We start from the raw sequence: 23973 nt of genomic DNA, 5'->3' as shown, positions 1-23973 counted from the left end.
AATAATGCTGAGAAATGGCTTGATGCCAAGCAACCAATCAAGGAGCCGCCTGGGGAAATAGTAGAGAGTCCCAGCATTGAAATCAAACCAGTCTGAATGTGCACCTGTGCTGTACATGCCACATAGCCTGTGAAAACCTCAGTTGACCCATCTGCGCAATGGGCAGAGTACTACTTGAAACCTGCCTGTTGGGCTGCTGAGGGACCAAAGGCGGGAGAGTCTGTGTAGTAAATGCTCAAACAATGATAACCTCATTATTGTCTCAATCCTCCTTCTCTTCTTTCTCCTTCAATCAGGATTTATCAAGATAACACAGAAGAACAGCATGACAAGTAACCTTCCAAAGGCTTTCTTTCTCAGACTATTGGAGAAGATAGGAATTTTTTTTAAAAACCCACAAAATTATTTAGCGTAGAAAAGATGCCCATTGGGCTTTCCTTTGCCTCACATCATTGACAGTGAAATGAGCTTCTTCCAACTTATGTTCAAATTCAAAAAAGTTTAATTATTCACACATACTCACAAGAGCCCTCCCTATATTAAAAAACCATCAAAGGGAATTCAGGATTGTGAATTAAAAAATTGAAATACTGAATAGTTTATAACACTTCCCACACTCCATCATTTCTCCCTTTCATTAAAAAATCTAAACATTGGGTATAAATGTTATTGTTTTGCCAGGTTTTAGTTCAGTCTCCGAGTCTGAGCAATATAAACTAGCTGACGGAGAGAGTGATGAAAAGACTACTTGAAAGTTACAAATCGATACACAAGATATGGGAAGTGAATAACAATGACTACTGTGTCCTGGGCACTGGTGTAATGGATCAGTAGGTATTATCCCTTTTATTCTTCACATTATTTTCAAAATGTATGTATTAAAGTCCTCTTTTCAGATGAAGAAAGTGAGCCTTCTTAATTAACTCCTTCTTCAAGATTTCTCTGTTAATAAGGGTGTCAGCTATAAGGTTCAAAAGGAGATTTGTCTGGAGTCTGAGAATTTAATAAGCATTTTTTACTTCCTCACCCACACATCACTTACTATCTATCCTTTGTCTCTCTATCCACTATCCATCCATCCATCCATCCATCCAATATCTATCTACCATCCATCCATCCATCCATCCATTCATCCATCATCTATGCATCTAATATCCATCTACCATTCATCTATCCATCCATCCATCCATCCATCCATCCATCCATCCATTCAATATCTATCTACCAGCCAGTCATCCACTCATCTATCATGTCTGCATCCAATATCCATATACCATTCATCTATCCATCCATCCATCCATCCATCCCTCCATCCATCCATCCAATATCCAATTCATCTATCCATCCATCCATTCAATATCCATCTACCATTCATCCACCCATCCATCCATCCATCCATCCATCCATCCATCCATCCATCCATCCAATATCCACCCACTATCCACTGATGAATCTATTTATCCACCCTCACATCCACCAATGCATTCTTCCATTCTTTCCATTAATTAATTAATCAATTTTTGTTGGTGATGCCTCACTATTATGTCTTAACTTGCCCCCTTCTCTCTTCATTGTCAAAGCAAAAACCTAGACAAATCCACCATCCACTCTCGGCTGGGTGACTGAAATGGCCTCCTGTCTGGTATTCCTATTTCCATGCTTTCTATTCTGGAGTCCATTTTCATCACAGCTACCAAGGGACATATTATTTCTCCAAATTCAAGCTCTTAAAGATATTGTCATTGTATTTAAAGTAAAACTCCAACAAGAGTTTTAAGACTTCTCTGACTGTCCTTCCAACCACCTCTCCCACAGGTTGCTCTCTGGCTCATGCTATTCCAGCTATGCTGGTCAACTGTTTGTTTATTCCTCAAATAAGCCAAGTATGTTCTTATTTTAGAAGTGTTTCAACTGCTACTATACCCTTAATAGTCTCTCCTTGGATGGCTCCTTCTTTCTCATTATGTAGAACTCAGTTCACATCACCTAATCAGAAGTGCTTTTTCTAACAACCTCAGTGAAAGTAGAACCCAGTGAAAGTAGTTGGTCTTCAGTACATTGTTCTACTTTTTTTTTTAAAGTACATTTACCCCTATCATAAATTATATCATTTGGTTGTCTAATCTTTCCCTTAACTCTTATCTCCCGTATGCGTAGGTATTTGCATGTACAAAAACACAGGAGCCTTGAGCAAACTAAAGCGTAACTCAACTCATAAATGTCTATTTCTCACCCACCACCTTCCAGGAGGTTCTCTTATCAGTGCTGGGATCTGGCAAAGGACAAGAGAGACACAGTCCCTGCTCTCACTAGCTTACATTATAGTGAAGAAAGAGACGCACACAATAAAACTAGGATAATTTTAGAGTAGCAACTTCTATAAATAAATGCAGCAATGTGACCAGGAATGATGGAAACAGGGCAAGAGGGTGCGACTTCAGATCATTTGAGCTAAGGAGAATAAAGAGGAGGAGTCAGCTTCCCAGACAACCAGAGGGTTCCATACAGAGGAAACAACAAGGGCAAAGGCCCTGAGGTAGATGCATGCCATGCTTCTTAAAGGAGTAGAAACGAGGCTAGTAGCGCTGGTGTGGCATAGACATGTGGAGATGGCGAGGGAGGTGGAACAGAATGAGATTAGAAGTGGTTGAGGCTTCCGTGATGATGAAGAGTTGTTTTTTTTTTTTGTTTTTTGAGACGGAGTCTCGCTCTCTTCCCAGGCTGGAGTGCAGTGGCACAATCTTGTGGTGTGATCTCGGCTCACTGCAACCTCCGCCTCCCCGGTTCAAGTGATTCTTCTGCCTCAGCTTCCCAAGTAGCTGGGACTATAGGCGCGTGCCACCATGCCCAGCTAATTTTTGTATTTTTAGTAGAGATGGGGTTTCACCATATTGGTCAGGCTGGTCTCGAACTCCTGACCTCGTGATCCATCTGCCTCGGCCTCCCAAAGTATTGGGATTACAGGCATGAGCCACCATGCCCGGTCAAGAGTTTTTAAGATAAAGTTGCCAGGTTTAGCAAATAACAATATAAGCTACCCATTTAAATTAGAATTTCAGATAAACAAGAAATAAACATTTAGTATAAGTATGTCCTAAGCATTTGTTATTTGCTGTTAATCTGAAATTCTAATTTAACTGAGTATCCTGTATTTTATCTTGCAGCCCTTTTTAAAGATAAACCTCAAACATAATCAAGGTGTGACATAGCTCAGCATTCTGGACCATGTTTCCATTCTCTGATCACAGAGAAAAATTCGGAGAAGAAATTTGAACTGGTAATTAATGGAATGATCATTCCATTACCATCTACTTGGAGAAAAAAGACATTAGGAAACTGAAAAGTGTATTTATCTCTGGAACATATTAAATAATTATTACAGGCAATTTACTCTCATAACTATGTTAAAACTGAGAGGCCATGCGCTTCCCTTAAGGGAGGGACCATATCTAATCAACTTTGTATCTCTTCTATAGCACCCAGCACAGCACCTTGAACATATATAGGTCCTTGGTAAGAAAATAAAAACAAAAACACTAATTCACTGAGAATAAGGAAAGCCAGTTTAGGATTCACCTCACTGTATTCTTATCTCACAGAGACAAAGATCTCAGGGAATCAAACTGTGATTCTTGTCTTTCTCTCTCCTTATTTATTTTCCAGCAAATTGTGAAAGAAAAAAAAAAAGAAGAAGCTTCTTTGTTGCAGGCATTACTGATGCTCATTAATATTCTGTTTTCTTCTACTTCCAGGTATGTGTAGAATAACACTTCCTTACCCCTCTGGAAGATGGGGTGGCCATGTGACTTGTTTTGGCCAACAAAAGGTAAAAAGAAATGCCCTGTTCAATTCCTTGGGCAAAAACAGGGCAAACCACTTAATTCCAGCCTCGTGTTGATACGGTGTTGTCATAAGATGGCAGAACCTCCATCAGTCTGGGCCCCAGAATGATTACAGTGAACAGAGACTCCTCCCCATTGCATTGGGCATGGAACATGGGCAAGAGTAAAATCATTGTCATTTGAAGCACTGAGCTTTTGGGGTTGTTTGTTACCATAGCATAACTGACTGGACACTTGGCTATGGTCTGAAGGTTTCTGTATGGCTGAAATTTATATGTTGAAATCTAATCTACAGTGTGTTGGTAGTAGAGGTGGGGCCTTTCAGGAAGTGACTAAGTAATGAGGGCAGAGCCCTCATGAATGGGATTAGTGTTCTTATAAAAGAAACCCAAGGAATCTTGTTCACCCTTCTGCCATGTAAGTAAGCAGCAAGAAAGTGCCATCTATGAAGCAGAATGTGAGCCCTCACCAGACACTGAATCTTCTGGCGCCTTGGTCTTAGACTTCCTAGCCTCCAGGACAATAAGTAATACATTTCCATTGTTGTAAATTACCCACTCAAAGGTATTTTGTGATAGCAGCGGGTAAGAGACTAATACATAGTGCTAGAACTTCTGAGACTCTGTAACATGGCAACAATTCAAATGGGTCTTTAGACCTAAGCTAAGCAGTTTCAGAGCCAAAGAACAAATTGTTCATGCCTTTCTGAACATTTGTGGGCAAATAGAATGCTCTGACTCTCCTCCTAGCTCTCTCTTCCTATGTAAGGGTTAATCCCAAGGTACAGACCAAGTGGGAGGGAAGACTGATAGCTTTCCCAGTGTGGCTGAGTATAAATGAGCCTGAAAACACCTTGAGGGCAGGGGCAGGTCATTTTTATTCGCTAGCATGTACTTCGGTACATGGTGGTCTGGGTACACAGACTGTCTTCTGGAACATCAGTTCAGTATTGTCACTCCTCTACTCAAAGTTCCCCAGTGGCTCTTTCATGGGCTCAATGGAAGCAAAAGCCAATGGCTCAATCAGAGCAAAAGCCAACTCGATACAATGTCCCTGTGTGTACCGTAGCTTCAGCCCTTCAGATGAAATTGCACACAAAAAAATCCCATTTTCTTTGACTTTTATTGTTTAGAATAGTATGCTAGGACATGTAATTTTACCTCCTTTTATGCCTGAATATATGTTACTTGCTCTATTATATTTTAATATAAAAGTCTGAAATACTTTAAAATTATAATTATAGAGGTAATCCCAAATCAAGAAGGATAGCCAGTTGTATTCATTAGCTACTGCTGTATAACAAACTACCCTAAAATATACTGGCTGAGAACAATAACATTTATGATTTCTCAGTTTCCATGGGTCAGGAATTTGGGAATGTCTCAGCGGGGTAGTTCTGGCTCCGGGCCTCTCATGAGGTTGCAGTCATGATATTGGTTGGAGTTGCAGCCACCAAAAGGCTAGACTGGGTGTGAAAGACCCACTTCCAAGGCAGCCCACTCATGTGGACATTGGCAGGAGGCCTCAATACCTCACGATGGGACCTCCCCAAAAAGCTGCTTGAGTGTCCTCACAACAGGCAGCTGGCTTCCCCCAGAGCAAACAATCCAAGAGAGCCAGACGGAAGCCACAGCTTTAAACCTAGTCTCAAAAGTCATACTCTATTCAATGCGGAAGGGAACTACCCAAAGCCAAGAGTCATGGGAGCAGGGGTCCTCAGGAGCCATCCTGGAGACTGGCTACAGAGCAGAAGATGGTGCAGTCCATGCAGGAGAACACAAAGGCACTGAAACTGGCTTTGCCCACACTCTTCATATCCACCTCTACCTTCCTTTGCCTGCAAACAAAGTAAACTCTGGTCCACAGGGAAAGCTGCTCACTTATGTAGGCTTTCCAAGAAGAAAAATATATCCTCTCTCTCTCTCTCTCTCTTTCTCTCTCTCTGTACGGGGTCCAAATTGTTGGCTAATGTGGCTCTTCTAAGATAAAAATCTCTTCGCTTAGTGCAACATTTTGTCCCAAGAAAACTGCCCACTGTAATGGACATGACCAGACTGTCAAATGGTGGATTTGGCATAACCTTTCTCTCCGCTTTGGTGTATGTACAGTGGTTAGTTTTCCTTCCTCTTGTCTTCCTTTTTGTGCCCTGGTCTAATTCCAAGGCCACACCTTTTACTACCTTCCCCAATAATTTGTTGCTATCCCCAAGTGCTAAGTGTTTACCGAGGGGACCGTGAAAACACCTCTCCTAAGGAGGCTGCTTCGTGTTTTATCAGTCTAGTTAACATAATATCCTGCCTGTATCTGTATTTCCTGTTTTTCATAACAGAACTTTCAAGCTGGGCTATCTGTCTCAACTCAGCATTTATTCTCGTTCTGTTAGTTGTATGTCTTTGGACATTTCTCAAGCGCGTTGTTTGAAGTATGTAGGCATGCAGCCTTAAAAAGAACCTGTTCCTATAAAATGGTCAATAACAACAGCTTTGCTGCTCAACATTATCACCACCCAGACTCACTTATTCCCTCCTAATAGTGTTAGCCGTATCAATGCAACACCATCCATTTGGCTCCCAACCATGATACTATTTCTTGGTGCTTTATAAAATAAGACACTATTCAAAGCCAAAAATCAACACGGAATACCGATAGAAAAGAGCTAACCTGGCAAGAGCAAATAGTCACTTATGTCTGAGGTTAGTCCCAAATCTTCCAGGGACATTTGTAGTGCCAGGTGCAGAGATTTTGTTGAACAACCCATCATTAATGCTAATAAGAATCTGACATCATGGCCTCTTTTCCAGAAAAGCCTGGTGTCCATCAGGACATGTTCAGGGGAAAATATACCTGCCATCTATCTTCCTGCTCATGAGACCAAAATTCATTATTGCCATCCTGGAACCTAGAATTTTTTTAACTTGTTAATGCTACCTAGGATGGCAAAATAATGCCTCTGGCAACTCTGTATATTTGCTGTTGCCATCTTCACTGATAAATTGCCCAATTTTCTTAGCAAATTCAGCAACAATAACAGTTTTCTGCTAGCAAAATAACCTTCCATTTCATTTTTAAAAACTGGGCTGGAATGGAATGGAGTGAAAGAGGTTTCATGTCTCCTACAAAGCCAAGTTCCTAATTTTTAGTTTTCACTAGCTGTGTGTGGGGACTGGTTTTTCATTCCTGATAAATAAAAGTGCTATATTTTACATTTAGACTATTGCTGTCCTCAGACTGCTGGCTAAATAATGTCAATAGAAAAGATCTATTGGAACACTTTATACATTCATGCGGAATACAGCAGATTTTTTGTTACCTGCCTGACACACATTCCCCCATAATCTGGTTGCAGCACCCCACCTTTTTATGGCTGAGATTCTGAGTGGTTGTGTCCAGTAGCAGACATTAAGGAAACTGTTGCCCTTCATCCATCAAAAATGAGAGAAGCATTTTCAAAGAAAAACCTGGCTGAAGGGAACATCTGATTTCAACATTGGTTGTCAGCCTCTGCCAATGACTGAGGATGGAAAGAGACAGTCAACTGTAACAATCCCAGTATTCATCGTGATCCATCCCTGATACCAAGATGAAGCCAAAGACTGAAAAATTTGGTGTGACCCGAATTGGAACCAAGAGGCAAATAAAAGTGAGAATCATGACCCATCATCAAGGGGAGATCATCTTGCAAACGGTTGATGATGCCCACCCGCAGAGATGCCTGGGCAGGCAAAATATAAATGTACAACTTACACAAACCACCACCAACCAGACACTGATGTGAAATAACTTTCCAGTAAAGGGAAAACCAAGAAATTCTAACTTTGTGTCTTGCCTGCACTCAATCTCCAATACTCCTAATTTAGCTTTGATTCTAAGGTTCAAACCCAGGTTTGCTGGGAAGCCAAATCCCACCTGGGCATGTCTGTGGCTTCTTCCTGGCTCTTACTTGAATGTGGACATGTAGGAAGACTCATAGCTATAGCATGATGTGCAATATGACGCAGGTAGTGCAGTGCAGGGAAAAGGACCCTAGGCTCTGGGACTGTGCTGAATCCATACTACCCTCTGCAAAGTGGGCACTTCCTGTTCCTCAGTCTCCTCATCTTCAAAAGTCTGAGAGCCCTATCTAGTTCCTGGGGTTTCATGGCTTGAGTAAGACTGGGTATATGAAGGGGCCTGATGCAGAGCAAGTGCTTCTTGACGTGAGGTTCCATTTTCCCTTTTCCCAGTCTCTAAGAACTCAATGCAAGCATGTTTCATGTATCAAAAGAGCTAAAAAAGATTTTTAAAGTTAGTGCGGAAAATTTTTTGGACAATTAAAACATGAACATAAAGACATATGTTTGAACACCTCATAGATTTTTTAGCTTGGCTTTTTTCCATGTGCCTCCAATCCAAAAAGCATGTGTAGTGGGTGCTTGTGGTTTATTGGCCAGCTAAGTATCCACTCTCCTGCCTTCTGTGATAGCCTCTTGGCCTTCATTGTAGCAACACCCCTCACTTCCTCTCATGCCATATTGGTCAGGAGAAGCTAAGCCAAATTGTCCTCCAGAGAAAAGCATGTGATTTATGCGTGGGCCTGGAAACTAGCTCAGTTGTGGACATTTAACCCAAGCAGGCCAAAGAAACTCAAACTAGGAAGTTTGCTGGTACTGTAGAGAAAAAGATGTTTATGTTCTGTTGGAGTCGCTAAGCCTGGAGCTTCTGAGAGCCATCATGAGAGGCTGAATCACCTGAGAGTGGAATTAACAGAGAAGAAACCTTAGGTAAATAAGGCTGAGTCCCGACAGCATCATTTGAACTCCTGTATTCAACTGAGGCCGATGTAAAGTCTCCTTTTTTTTTTGCTTTTTGGATACATGAATCAAGCATTTTCCATCTTTTTATTAATACTTTCAACCGATTTATGTCTTAGATTATAAAGTTTGTCACTTGTAGAATGTATACAATTGGGTCATTTAAAAAAGTCACTCTGCTAATCTTTCTACCGTTTGCTTTGAGTGTTTAACCCATTTACATGGAATATAATGACTGATAGGACAGGATTGACATCTGCCATTTTGCTATTTGTTTTCTGTATATCTTAAGTCTTTTTTATTCTACCATTTCTCCATTACTAACTTCTTTTGTGTTAAATAGATATTTTCTGCTTACCATTTTATTTTCCTTGTTGTTTTTTTATGACATATTTTAAGTTATTTTCTTAGTGGTTGCCCTGGGGATTGCAATTAGCATCTTAACTTAAAACAATCTAATTCAAATTAATGCTAAATTAATTTTAACAGTATACAGAAACTTTGCTTCAAATAAAGCACGATATCCTCCCTCCTCTTTTGTGCTGTTAATGTCATACAACTCACATTTTATTCATTACAAGGCATTGGCACAGTTTTATCATAATTGCTTTATGTAGTTATTTTTAAAATCCGAAGAAGGAATTACAAAAATATATTTATACTGTCTTTTATGTTTACTAATGTAGTTACCTTTGTTGCTGTGAATCAAGTTTCTTCTACTTATTTATTTATTTATTTACTTATTTTTGAGACGGAGTCTCGCACCGTCGCCCAGGCTTGAGTGCAGTGGCGTGATCTCAGCTCACTGCAACCTCTGCCTCCTGGGTTCACGCCATTCTCCTGCCTCAGCCTCCCGAGTAGCTGGGACTACAGGCATAAGCCACCACGCCTGACTAATTTTTTTGTATTTTTAGTAGAGATGGGGTTTCAGTGTGTTAGTCAGGGTGGTCTCGATCTCCTGGCCTTGTGATCCGCCCGCCTTGGTCTCCCAAAGTGCTGAGATTATAGGCGTGAGCCACCGCGCCCGGCCGTTTCTTCTTTTCTTTTCTTTCTTTTTTTTAAAATTATTTTTAAGTTCGGGGGTACATGTGCAGGATGTGCAGGTTTCTTACACAGGTAAACATATGCGATGGTGGTTTGCTGCAGCTGTCAACCCATCACCTAGGTATTAAGCCCAGCATGCATTAGCTATTTTTCCTAATGTTCCCCCTCCCCCCACCCACTCCTTGACAGGCCCCAGTGTGTTGTTCCTCTCCCTGTGTCCATCTGTTCTCATTGTTCAGCTCCCACTTATAAGTGAGAACATACAGTGTTTGGTTTTCTGTTCCTGCATTAGTTTGCTGAGGATAATGGCTCCATCCATGTCTTCTCTTTTTTTTTCTTATAAAACTTGAAGTTCAATTCTTGAACTTCAAAACTTGAAGTTTTTTTCTTATAAAACTTGAAGTTCACTTCCTTGTAACTCAAAGTGTCCTGTGTGATATTGCATGTCATGGGGAGTCACTGAAATGAGCAGTGGGCACAGTGCAGAGTGAGCTCTCTCTTCTACAAACCTGTCTTTCTGCTTTGGGGGCCAGGGACATAATTTTTGTGTAGTCATGTGTTGCTTACCGACAGGGATATGTTCTGAAAAACATGTTGTGAGGAGACACCATAGAGTGTGCTTACACAAACCTACATGATATAGCTTCCTATTTACCTGAACTGCATGGTATAGCCGCTTGTGTGTGCCTAAGCTTCAAATCCTTATAGCATGTTACTGTACTAAATGCAGTCAATTGTAACATAATGATGAGTATTTGTATATATCTAAACATACCTAAATATAGAAAGGGCACAGAAAAAATATAATATTATAATTATATGGGACCACTATTGTGATGTGATCTGTTGTTGACCAAAATGTCATTATGTGGTACATAACTATATAATGGATTATTATAAGACAGTTTTTATTTGGCCTAATCACTATCCTTTAATTCAGGAGAGCAGAATTTGAATAACTGGCCTGGTAAAGTTGCACAAATTCTTTTCCAGTTCTGCCTATTGAGTCCAAGTTCCCTCCCCATGACAAGACTGGCCTCAGTGACTTGCTTGGCCAACGGCATGTGGCAGAAGTAATGTTCTGGAATTTCTGAGGCTAGGTCTCAAGAGGCCTTGTAGTTTGTGCCTGGGTCCCCTGGAATGCTTGCTCTGGGAGCCTTGAGCTACCATTTGAGTCCTGCTACCTTGGTTCTGTGCTGGGGAAGCTTTGCAGTACTCCAAGTGACACGTAGAGCAGAACCCAGACTTCTAGTCATCCCTGTCAAGCAACAGACTTGTGAGTGAAGCTGTCTTTTTTTTTGCAGAGGGGGAGGGGTGCAGGGGACAGAGTCTCACTCTGTCACCCAGGCTGGAGTGCAGTGACACGATCTCAGCTCACTGCAAGCTCCGCCTCCTGTGTTCACGCCATTCTCCTGCCTCAGCCTCCCAAGCAGCTGGGACTACAGGCGTCCGCCAACATGCCAGGCTAATTTTTTGTATTTTTAGTAGAGACGGGGTTTCAGTGTGTTAGCCAGGATGGTCTTGGTCTCCTGACCTCGTGATTTGCCCACCTCAACCTCCCAAAGTGCTGGGATTGCAGGCATGAGCCACCGCTCTCGGCTGAGTGAAGCTATCTTGGACCCTCCATGCCAGCTCATCTGCCAGCTGAATAGCAGCAAATGACCTCTGCAGACATGATACGAGACAGAAAAAACGTTCATCTAAGCCTTGTTGGATTCCTGACCCACAAAATCGTGAGACATAATATAATAAACACGGGTTGTTTGAAGCCACTGTGTACTGGGTGCACAGCTTATTATGCAGCAACATGCTATATAACAAGGTGACCCCATTCCTGTGGCCCAAGCAGAAGCGACCACTAGAAATAATTCAGACTAGGCTGAGTGCGGTGGCTCATGCCTGTAATCCCAGCACTTTGGGAGGCGGAGGCGGGTGGATCACTTGAGGTCAGGAGTTCGAGACCAGCCTGACCAATATGGTGAAACCCTGTCTCTACTAAAAATACAAAAAAAATTAGCCAGGCATGATAGCATGCACCTGTAGTCCCAGCTACTCAGGAGACTGAGACAGGAGAATCACTTGAGCCCAGGAGGCGGAGGTTGCAGTGAGCCAAGGTCGCACCACTGCACTCCAGCCTGGGTGATAGAGTAAGACTCCATTTAAAAAAAAAAAAAATCATTTAGACTAGGGGTCTCCAACTCAAATGCCAATAAGTGCTATCTAAGCAGGTAATGTAAGTGAATGACTGATCTGGAGGGAAGGGGAGAACTTGTACAAATCAAAGAGCTTATGTCATGTCTGGAGAGAAAGGCCAGTTATTTTTCTAAGGAAACGCAATCCGAGTGTTGCCAGACTTTTTAAGAGCAGTCAGATTTCATGCAAAAACCTGAATTTTTAACTGTCGAGGACTAATTAATAAAAATTGTAACACTACTTTGCAAGCCAAATAACACACACCTGCAGTCTGTACTTTCTCCCCAGCTACTAGTTTCTGATCTCTGATCTGGCTCAACTGCCTCCATTGTAGATGACAAAACAGTAGTCCAGGGAGGGAACGTGCGTTGCTCGAGGTTCCACCGTGAATTAATGTTCTGAAAGATCCCGGAGGACAGGTCTTTGCCTCCCGGCTCAGGACTTTTGTCACTGCCCCACACCACTTGGTCAAGACAGAATTCCCAGACAGATGGTCTTCCTAGTGCTCTTCAGGTTTAACTGAAGTGAAAATGACACGGCCTAAGGGTCCCTCCAAGCTCTCAGAATGAAACTTCCCAGAATTAGCAGAACTGCAGCCTGTGACTCCTGCGAATGCCTAGGTCACCATGGCATGGAGCAGGGGAGGTATCTCTGACTCCACACCAGGGCTTCACTGAGAGAAGCAGGACTTTTTTCTGTTTTATTTCTGCTTGCTAGTAACACTAATGTGTACCCCACATTTTTATGGTAAGGGAAAGCATATAAACTGATGCCTGAAAGACTCTTGGGCTGAGGATGGTGCCTGGATCTCATCTCATTTTTTAATTTAGAAGCCATAGTAATTGATTACAGAACATCATTTGGAAATTGTCATAGTATATATCAAAATCTCGAGAGAGTATAATTAAAAGGTAGAACACACAGGCTGCCAATTCTAAGGCCTATATTGCTAATAATCATCACTAACATTTATTGAGTGCTTACTCTACGTCAGCAACTGTTTTAGAAGCACCTTATAGAAATACACTAATCTTAATACAGTGATTCCAATAAGGTAAAGCTGGACTGGTTGCGGAAACTTGACGCGGAGGAGAGTGAAGAGGTTGGGATTAAAGTGAGATAGGAGACCCGCAGGACTTGTTTTCTGTTCACAACCCTGCTGACCAATACAGGATCTGGTCCAGACAAGACAAAGTGAAGAAATCAGCAGATGGCAAAAAAGCAATCCCTAGCTACCCTCATTGCTCATTAGCATAAGATGCTCCCGCCAGCACGAGTTTACAAATGCCATGGCAACAACCCTGAAGCTACCACCTTTTTCCATAGCAATGATCCAGAAGTTAAAGCTCCTTTCCTAGAAAGTTCTAAATAACCTATTCCTCAATTTGCATTAACCCACCCCCTAATTTGCATGCAATTAAAAGTGGGTTTAAGTGAATATAAATACAGTTGCCAAGAGCTCGTAAATTGCCAATCCTGGGCCCACTGCCTATGAGTTAGCCCTGCTCCACAAGGAGCAGTACTGTTTAATAAAAGATTGCTGTCTACCACTACCAGCTCACCCTTGAATTCTTTCCCGGGTGATATGCTTTGGCTGCGTCCCTACGCAAATCTCATCTTGAATTACAGCTCCCACAATTTCCATGTGTCATGTGAGGGACCCTGCGGGAGGTAACTGAATCATACAGGCAGGTCTTTCCCATGCTGTTCTCATGATAGTGACTAAGTCTCACAAGATCTGATGGTTTTATAAAGAGGAGTTCCCCTGCACAAACTCTCTTTGCCTTCCACCATCCATGTAAGATGTGACTTTGCTCCTCCTTACCTTCTACCATGATTGTGAGGCCTCTCCAGCCATGTGAAATTGTGAGTCCATTAAACCTCTTTCCTTTATAAATCACCCAGTCTCAGGTATGTCTTTATTAGCAGCATGAGAACACACTAGTACACTGGTCAAAGCCAAAAACTCTCCCAGGCTAAGCCCCGCAAACAAAAGGACTTTAGGATCATCCTAAAGTCTGACAGAATGAGGTTCTATCAGTGGGGTTAATTAAAATGTTGGCCTTTATTACTTTTGAAATATACAAGTGGAATAGCAGTTGGCGAACAGACGGGGGAAGAAAATCTGCTTCCTGAACAGGAAAGCTCCTAGGACCCAGGTTTGTATGGTGGAAATCTAGGGGCTCCCTGTCTAAATCACAAACAGTCTCCACTGTCCCTTGTCCTAGTGGCCAGGAATTTTGGTGAAAAAACAAGAGAAACCAATGCAGTTTACTCCTCTCTCCTACAAAGAGTGAAAGAGCACAGCTATTTAGCATTTTGCGAAACTGTGGGAGAACAATAACATTCAAAGCTAAAAGTCTCCCCTTGCTTTCCCAAGAGGAAATCCCAATGGGGTTTCTTGCTTTCCCAAGAGGAGACTTTTAGCTTTGAATGTTATTGTTCTCCCACAATCCCAGAACAATATTCTAGGAAATTGGAAATAGGAAATATCCCCATATTCTTGGAAACTGTGGGAGCTATAATTCAAGATGAAATTTGGGTGGGGACACATCCAAACCATATCACCCAGGAAAGAATTCATATTCTTGCTTTCCCAAGAGGAGACTTTCAGGAGAGTATCTTAGGCTGATGGCCTCAGTGTCAAGCAGGTCCCTCCCAGGAATGTTTTCAGTTTCTGTTTTCTTAATTTATTTTAACCCCTTCCTGGCTACATGCAGGGTATACACAATTCTGGATATACCTGGACGGTGACTTCTAGGGCAAGGTGAAGATATAGGTGGGGTTCATTTGTGTACCCACGCCACCAGCCAGTCACCATCCCTCTCAGCTGTGCTGGCTTTAGTCATGTCTTCTCCCCTCAGTTCAGAAGAGGGAGCAAATAAACTAATTCCACTTAAATTATAATTATCTTAATGTCTTATCCCTCTGTATCAGTCTGTTTTCACACTACTGATAAAGACATACCCGAGACTGGTAATTTATAAAGAAAAAAAGGTTTAATGGACTCACAGTTCCATGTGGCTGGGGAGACTTCACAATCACGGCAGAAGGTGAAAGGCATGTCTTACATGGTGGCAGACAAGAGAGAATGAGAGCCAAGAGAAAGGGGTTTCCCCTTATGAAACCATCAGATCTCGTGAGACTTACCACCACAGAACAGTATGGGGGAACTGCCTCCATGATTCAATCATCTCCCACTGGGTCCCTCCCACAACATGAGGGAATTATGGGAGCTGCAATTCAAGATGAGATTTGGGTGGGGACACAGCCAAACCATATCACCCTCCCAGAAATTTTGAACTCTGTGAAAGAGATGACATCCAGGAAAGGGTAATGAGGAACTCAAGGGCAGACTCTGTTGCTGGATTCCAGGTCCCAGTGAGGAAATGGGGTTACTGTGGGGTTAAAAAGCAGTGACAAGTTTCACAAGGCCCCAGAACTTATAGCCACCATAGCCACAGATAAAAAGTTCAACCAGCCAGTCACATGGCAGGCAGACCATGGCGCAGGGTCCAGATACTCTAGGTTTGAGCCTGGCCTCTGTCCTTAGCATGCTGCATGGGCTCAGGAAAGTTCTTTCACATTTCTGAGACTCAGCTCTGAGAAGGAAAAGTGGGTATCAACTCCTTATCTTGAAGATATTTTGTGCTTTAATGAGATCAAATTTGTGATTAGATCAGACTTGTCAGAATGCTCTTGGTGAACTGTAAAATGCCATGGGAAAGTGAAGTATCTCTATTTTCTCAATGAGCCTCTGTTTCTGATTTTCTGACCAAAGGACCCTGATGAAGAAGGGACTCCTCATCTTCTTCAGTCACCCGTGGGACTTCTGGTTGATGTGTGGGGATGATGGGATGTCCCGGACAGTGACTTAAAGTACATTAGGGGAAAGATTGTCATAGAGGAGGAGAGGGGTGTCCGAGGCCTGCAGTAAGTACTGAGTGATCAGGGCACAGGCTCACAGGCATGCCTGGGGAAACTTGTTTGGGGTCTAAGATGAGTCTAGTGCTGGTGGCCCTGGAAGGCTGAGTAGAGCCAGAGAGAGAAGCCAGCTTCCCCGGGGAGTGAACAGCCCCAAGCCTGGATCCTCACCACCTTGCTCAAGCTCCTGGATGCTGCCAGGCTGTGTGTAGGGCCTGCCAGCCGGGCTAAGTACACTTGTCCATGTGAATGAGAGAAGCCTCAGACAATGCCCAGTGTCTTGGGGGCAGCTTCGTGGGGGTTTCCCAAGCCCAGACATCCAGCATCGGAGTTGGTTAGAAAGCCAAAGGGGAACTATGTGTCCCAGGGTTCTTGGCCAGATGGTGTCTTGTGGGTTATAGGTACCCTTTGCTACCTGTCAGAATGGTGATGCCACAGCAATGCATAGATACAGTGCCAGCCAACCAGGCCCAGGCTTGGGCATCCGAACACCTGCCAGGATCAGAAATCCAGGAGCTGGAGAGAAGCTTCTACTAATTGATTGGAGCTGGTGGGTGAGGGAAAACGGATTTGCCATTTCTGCTCTGACGGTATCACCTGCCTAAAGCTTACTCTACTTGTTAAGTATGTATTACTCAGATGGCTTTGGTTTCCATGGGATCACATGAATGCAAGAAAGAAAGAAAGAGAAAAAAAATCCCACAGAAATTAAAACATGGGTAACAGCAGCCAAAATCTTTCCTTTCTTTCCTTTCTTCCTTTCCATTGTGCAAATATCACCCAATGATTCTCTATACAGATCCTATTTAGGTGTATGTTTCTATGGCAATAGACAAGGGCCCTTGTTTGCCCTTGGAGGTTAGAACATTCCAGTTCTTCCATTGCTGTAGGCATACTGGACCAGCATCTCCTGCTGTGGCTTGCATTTGGCTTGTGAGTTGCTGCTTACCCTTCCTGTGCCCAGGGGAGACATGGTTAATTGGTTGTGGCATGCTTTCCCGGTAGGCTGGAACCCAGCCTCAGAATCCTTCCTGATGCAGCAGTCCAGGCAGCCAATACCAATTGATTGCAATTGGGATAATGGATGAAAACGATGCGCCATCCTTGATTTAAATCCTCTCTACCCCACGTTAATCTGAGTGAGGGAAGAGTGCAGAGGCCTGCTGCCTTTTTTTCCCCCTTTGACCACAATTTCTGCCTCACATTAATCACACAAAGAGCCTTGGCTCACTATGGAAGAGCAAAAGATGCTGGAAACTGCACATTCATACACACATGGGCTTGTGCAAATGTGCATGGGCACGTACACACACACACACACACACACACACACACACACACACCCACCACATCCCCCTTGAATCTTAACTCCTAGGCCAGCAGGAGGTCTGCCATAACAGGGTAGGGGAAAAGGCAAAGTATATGAAGATAATCCCCTAGTGAGAAGAGGAAGCCTGCATGTTCAGTGGTGTCTATTTCTCTCTGGATTTAAGCTGAGGAAATGGGCCAAAGCCTGGGGGAGTCCAATCACTGAAGCTGCCAGGCAGGAAGCAAGTAATGGGGCCACCCAGTTTGACAAACAAAAAGGAAACAAGGGTTGCCATAGCTTCCCTCTTCTTCAAGTTTGGATTTTTTCAGAGTTGGCTAACTTAAGACCCTCCAAAGACTGAGTCCAATTTTAACTTAGATGTGTTTCTAGGATTATTTCTTCATTCATTCATTCAAAAAATATTTATTGAATATGGAAAAAAGTATCAATTTGCCCAAATTCTTCATAATCATGGCACCCATTGTGCTAAAATATCCCATCATGGGCATGGAGTCTCTGACCCCGTGAATAATATATTTAAATGAAGTGTCTACGACTTCCAAATGTTCTTGACAAAATGAGAACCCTTGAACGCCACCAGTAAATGTAAATTAACATGTATGAACAGAAGTTTTTAGAAAGATTATGAGCCATAAGTGGAGCTCCCAGCACCTTTATAGCAGCAGACTCTCCCCAAGAGCCTCCAGAGAAAAGGGGCTACTCAGACCATCCTGCTGCTGGAATTTATTCTCTATCTAAGACAAGAACAAGACAAGAATAACCACCATTACCATTGCTGTTTTTCATAGCACTGGCCAATATTATAAGGAAAAGAAAGAAAGAAGAGATGCAAGAACTGAAAGGGAAAAAATAAAACTGCCATTACTTTCAGAAGAGATTACTTTGTACCTAGAAAGACCATGATCATCAACAAACTATTAGAACTAATGAAGAGTTTAGCATAGTTGTTAGAAATATGGTAAGCTCTCAATGAAAAAAGAGTTTAGCAAGGTTGCTAGAAATATGATAAACTCTCAACTATTAGAATATTTTATAGCATCAATAATCACATAGTTTTATAAAAAATAAGATGCCATTCACAATATCAACAAAAACCATAACATAATTGAGAATTTGTTGTTAAGAATATACTACGCTTCAGCTGGGCGCAGTGGCTCACGCCTGTAATTCCAACACTTTGGGAGGCCGAGGCAGGGGGATCACGAGGTCAGGAGAATGAGACCATCCCGGCTAATGCGGTGAAGCCCTGTCTCTACTAAAAACACACACAAAAAAATTAGCCAGGCATGGTGGTGGGCGCCTGTAGTCCCAGCTACTCTGGAGGCTGAGGCAGGAGAATGGTGTGAACACGGGAGGCAGAGCTTGCAGTGAGCTGAGATCGCGCCACTGCACTCCAGCCTGGGCGACACAGCGAAACTCCGTCTCAAAAAAACAAAAAAAAGAATATACTACACTTCCATGAAAAAAATTTAAAAACTCCATAATTAAAGAACACGCAATATGATCTGTACCATGCTTAGCTGGGCCGAACTAATCTTATAATGATAACAATCCTCCTTGAAGTAATCTATAAATTCATTGAAAACCAATAAAAATTTCAGTTTGATTTTTTTTCTAGGAACTTGATAAACTTACTTGAAAAATGTAACATTGTACTATAATAAATAATAAAAGCTGTAAGGTACAAGAACAATGAAACAATAAAACAAAACAGAAAGGGCCACGTGCATGAATTATTTCTATTCAAAAAAGGACATTATGAATAAAGTTACCAGATGACAGAAAGAAGAAATTTGTATTGAGTAAAACTGCAAATATCTCAAATTGCACATATAGAATATAGATGTACAAATAATTTCTACTCATCAAGAAGAAAATGGGCAACCCTGGTAGAGAAATTGGGAAAGGAGCGAACAGGTATTTTAGAGAAGAGAAAGTCCATAGGGTTAACATGCATATGAAGAGATACTTAAATTTATTGGTAAGGCAAAATAAACCACAATGAATTATCACTACATCTACTACATTAGCAAAATTTGGGCCTTGGATAGTGCCAAGTTTGGTGGTAAAGTGGAAATATGTGAACTACTTGGTGGAAGCCTTGGACAGCAATTCAGCTGTATTTAGTCAAATTAAATATATGTTTTTTTTTTTTTTTTTTTTTGAGACAGAGTCTCGCTCTGTCACCCAGGCTGCAGTGCAGTGGGGCATTCTTGGCTCACTGGAACTTCTGCCTCCCGGGTTCGAGCGATTTTCCTGTCCTAGCCTCCCAAGTAGCTGGGACTCCAGGCGCGCACCATGAGGCCCAGCTAATTTTTGTACTTTTAGTTGAGACAGGGTTTTGCCATGTTGGCCAGGCTGGTCTCGAACTCCTGACCTCAAGTGATCTGCCCGCCTCGGCCTCCCAAAGTGCTGGGATTACAGGTGTGAGCCACCACACCCAGCTGCACATTTTTTTTGACCCAGTAATTTTACCTGTGGGCATATAACCTTAAGAAAATTTTTAACATGCCCCTGTAAAAGGATGCATGTAAGAATGCTCATTAGTGCTTTGTTTGTGGAGAAGAAGGTGGGAGACAATCTGCTTAAGTGAAATGCAGGGCTTGCATACCATGTAATACTTTGCAGATATTAGAAGTAACATATGGAGGCCGCATAGCAATGTGGATGGATCTTGCAACACAGTGCTGAATTAAAAAATAAGAAACAGTGTGAGATCTATAATACAACACCATCTACATGAATTGAAAATCTATACATGCCAAACAATACATATCCTGTAAGAACAGGTATAAACGTCTACAAATAAAAGGTTCAACATAAAAAAGACTCAACAAATATTTTTTGAGTATCTGCTAAAAGTACCATTCCATACCAAATACTGGAGAGACCTCCATACACAAGAAAGACCCATTTCTGTCTTCAGGGAATCTCTAGGCTATCAGGAAAGACTTTAATAAACATGTAATTATCACGAAATCTGATTAGGTCCACAAGGGAAGTAGAAGAACGTGCACTGATGCTCAGAAAGTGTCAGATAATACTTGCTTGTTGTTTTAAGCTGCTAGGGTTTGGGAGGCAATGTGTTACACAGTCATGGATAACTAATACACAAATATGAAGGTGCATATTTATATAAACATATACTTATGCATTTTTAATAAAGCTTTTTAAACTCACAGCTTGTCCTGAAATCTTGGTGATATTCATTTTTAAATCTATCTTCTTAAGCCAGCACCAATATTCAGGAGCAAACTAACATCTGGAATTTTGGTCTGTTGAGATAGCATCTGACTTGTGGCCTCTTGTTCACTCCACAATAATTCATTGAGTGCTATCTCTAATGGACATTTCTTTCTCAGCAAAACCTGTCTTCAGAAAGTTCGCAGAAAATGACCATTTTGCATTTACAGTCAAACCCCCTCTGAGCCAGAGGGACATAAATGGGCACAGTCCTTTCCTCGAGGAGTTGGATCCCGCAGTATTCCTCTGGCTAGAGTAACTCCTCATGTTTGAGTGGCAAGCTTATTTCTGAAGGGACAGGTAGTTCAAGAGCTTTGGGCTGGTCCTGTGGGGTTGGAGGCAGAGGCTGTGACCTCAATGCCTCTTCTGGAACAGCACATGCCAGGTCAACTTACAGAATTATTTTTTCTTTTAGATCACTGTCCATGCTCATGCAAATACGTCAAAGGTCCTAATTCTGGTAGAAAAGATAATTTTATATTTTCTAAGGTAGGGGTCCCAAAGCCTCTTTGCAAACAACACTGGACACTGTGTATCCCAATTTAACAAATGCAGCCTTCTAGATGGCCCGCAGTGGTCCCCGCCTCCTGGTATTCTGTAATGCAGGATGGAAAGTTCCAGAAGAGCCAGGGAATTCTGAAGACAGTGAGACATGATATCTCTGTCCTCAAGTTGCTTATTGGACTCGAATTGAGGAGAGAAAACTTGTAAATCAGAAACAAATAAAGAAGATACTCTCAGCACATGGTTAGAATTTGATATTTTTATGACAACTGAATGGATATATGGCTGTTAATAAATACTAAATGGTGTGGAATTTGTGTAAGTATGAATCGGCTTCACTCCTTATGCAGTTCCCTCCCACATTGAGATGTCATTCTGAGATGAGAGCATAAAAGACGTTGGCTTCCATCCTGGACCCTCTCTCCCTTTTTCTTGAATCTCTCTTTCTCTGGGGAAGCTCATTGCTAAGTCATGAGCAGTTCCATGGAGAAGCCCACAAGGCGAGGAACGGAGGCTTCCTGCTCCTGGTCCTGGTCGAGCCTTCAGGTGCCTGCAAGCTTGACTGCAACCTCATGAGAGATGCTGAGCCTGAGGCATCCCATTGAACCACTTCCAGATTCCCAACCCTCAGAAACTCTGAGATAATATTAGATACACGCTTGTTGTTTTAAGCTGCTAAGATTTTGGAGGTAATGCGTTATAAAGCAATGGATAACTAATACACACCTCTCTTATTTTCTTCCCTGACCAAGCATGGCCAACACCTTTCACAGTCCAGAGAAGACAACACTCCTCTCCTTTTTTTTTTTTTAATATCAAAAAACAGTAAAAGTGGAATCGATTATTTGTTTGTTAGTGAACATTTTCATGGGTGCCATTGCTATCCTCAATAACGTATATGCCCCAAGGTCAGTAGAATTCATTTATGTATTCAGCCAAATAACATTTCCTGGGCTCTCACTAACTATGGTAAAGGCAATGCCCATGGGATGGGACACAGAGATGAACAAATGCATTCTCTCTTCAAGGGAAAGCTATTACACATGTGATTATAATGCAGGATGGAAAGTTCCAGAAGAGCTGGGGAATTCTGAAGATAGTGAGACATGATATCTCTGCCCTCAAGTTGCTTACTGGACTCTAATTGAGGAGAGAAAACTTGTAAATCAGAAACAAATAAAGATGATACTCTCAGCACATAGTTAGAATTTGACAATTGAATGGATATATGGTTGTTAATAAATACTAAATGGTGTATAATTTGTGTAAGTATAAATCAGATCCTTATTTTTTCTTTTATGTTCTCTAGATTTTAACAACTCATTGGAGAAAAACACCTCCCAAACAAAACAAAATAACAATCAAACCCCTGTCTTTCCATGCCTTGGAGAAGTGATATCTCTTTCTCCTAGCTCCTTGCTGCACAGAGAGAAAATTAATCCAAAATCTCTCAATTCTGTAAAGCTCTGTGGAGGATTTCCTATATTGGCTTATACCACTCTATTGTCCAGTTGAAAGAAAAGGCTCATTGCCTGTGAAATATACCAGAACCTCACTATAATATTGTCCTAAAAATACATGCTGTAAAAGTTATTTTTTGCAAGGCCTTTTATGTCTTTTTTGAATATGGTAATAGAAGATGCTATAGTGGAAGTTCTATGTGGTTTCTTCCCTACCCCCATCTATATTCTTGGATTGGGCTTATGGTAGATTGACTATTTTTTTTTTCTTTTGAGACAGAGTCTTGCTCTGTTGCCCAGGCTGGAGTGCAGTGGTGCAATCTCAGCTCACTGCAACCTCTGCCTCCTGGGTTCAAGCGATTCTCCTGCCTCAGCCTCCCTAGTAGCTGGGATTACAGAGGGCATGCCACTATACCTGGCTAATTTTTGTATTTTTAGTAGAGACGGGGTTTCACCATACTGGCCAGGCTGGTCTCGAACTCCTGACCTCAAGTGATCCACTCGCCTTGGCCTCCCAAAATGCTGGAATGACGGGCCAGAGCCACCACGCCTGGGCAGACAGACTATTGAATGTGGTGTGCACATGGTGGAGCAGGCATTATATCCATAGTAGCCCAGATGTCTTAGACTAGTACTTTTTTAGACTAAATTTGGCCTTCACCCTGTGTTTGTTGAAGTTATTGTTTTTAATTAAGCAATAATTGAAAATTTGTACTCTTGATTATTACCTTTGTATTACAGCTAAGGAACACTTTTTAAAAAATCTTTTATAATAGAGAAACATTTCCCTTTACTCATGTTGCTATAAAAAATTAGAGAATAAAAAACAGAGGAAAAGAGAGGTCTATTTCGGCCGGGCGCGGTGGCTCATGCCTGTAATCCCAGCACTTTCGGAGGCCAAGGCTGGCGGATCACAAGGTCAGTAGATCGAGACCATCCTGGCTAACATGGTGAAACCCCGTCTCTACTAAAATTACAAAAAAATTAGCTGGGCGTGGTGGCGGGCGCCTGTAGTCCCAGCTACTCAGGAGGCTGAGGCAGGAGAATGGTGTGAACCCGGGAGGCGGAGCTTGTAGTGAGCCGAGGTTGCACCACTGCACTCCAGCCTGGGTGACAGAGCAAGACTCTGTCTCAAAAAAAAAAAAAAAAAAAAGAGAGAGAGAGAGAGAGAGAGAGAGAGAGATGCCTATTTCAAGAAGAGTGTGGATTGGAACACATTCATTCCTGGCTTGCTTTACTCATTACTGTGGCTTGTCCGGCTTCTGTATGCATTTGAGTCTACGACCCCAGCAACAGAGCTCAAGAAAGGCCGCTATTCCCCAAGACTCCTGGGAATCCCTTGATGCTTGGTCCTCACTGTAGCATATCAATTCCCTCATAAAATGTGGTCAAGGGCAACTTAACCAGAGTGTCTTCACATGTGGATAGAGAAGAATCCAGGGGTAAGGCTGTTGCGCTGGCTGTCTTCTAGGTTTAGGCGCTTTCTGTCTAACTCTTCCCTATATGCCAATTCCACAGTGCCTGCCACTCAAGGTCCTGCTTCGGCCAAATGGCCACTTTCTATACCTGGAGGGTCTTGATGAAGAGTCATAAATCCAAACCCTCAAGGTATATTGTGACTGAGTGCCTTTTGCCTGTCCTTG

The 23973-nt window shown here is 42.2% G+C and overlaps 1 protein-coding gene across 2 annotated transcripts in view; it reads right to left on the bottom strand.

Moving 5' to 3' along the window:
* Window positions 1-23973, bottom strand: part of KAZN (kazrin, periplakin interacting protein) — a 1237957-nt gene that overhangs the window by 642412 nt on the left and 571572 nt on the right. The gene's annotated exons all lie outside the window — the stretch shown is intronic.

Source organism: Papio anubis, chromosome 1 (genome assembly GCF_008728515.1).
Source record: "Papio anubis isolate 15944 chromosome 1, Panubis1.0, whole genome shotgun sequence".
Lineage (NCBI taxonomy): Eukaryota > Metazoa > Chordata > Mammalia > Primates > Cercopithecidae > Papio > Papio anubis.
This window is presented reverse-complemented; position numbering and strand designations above follow the sequence as displayed.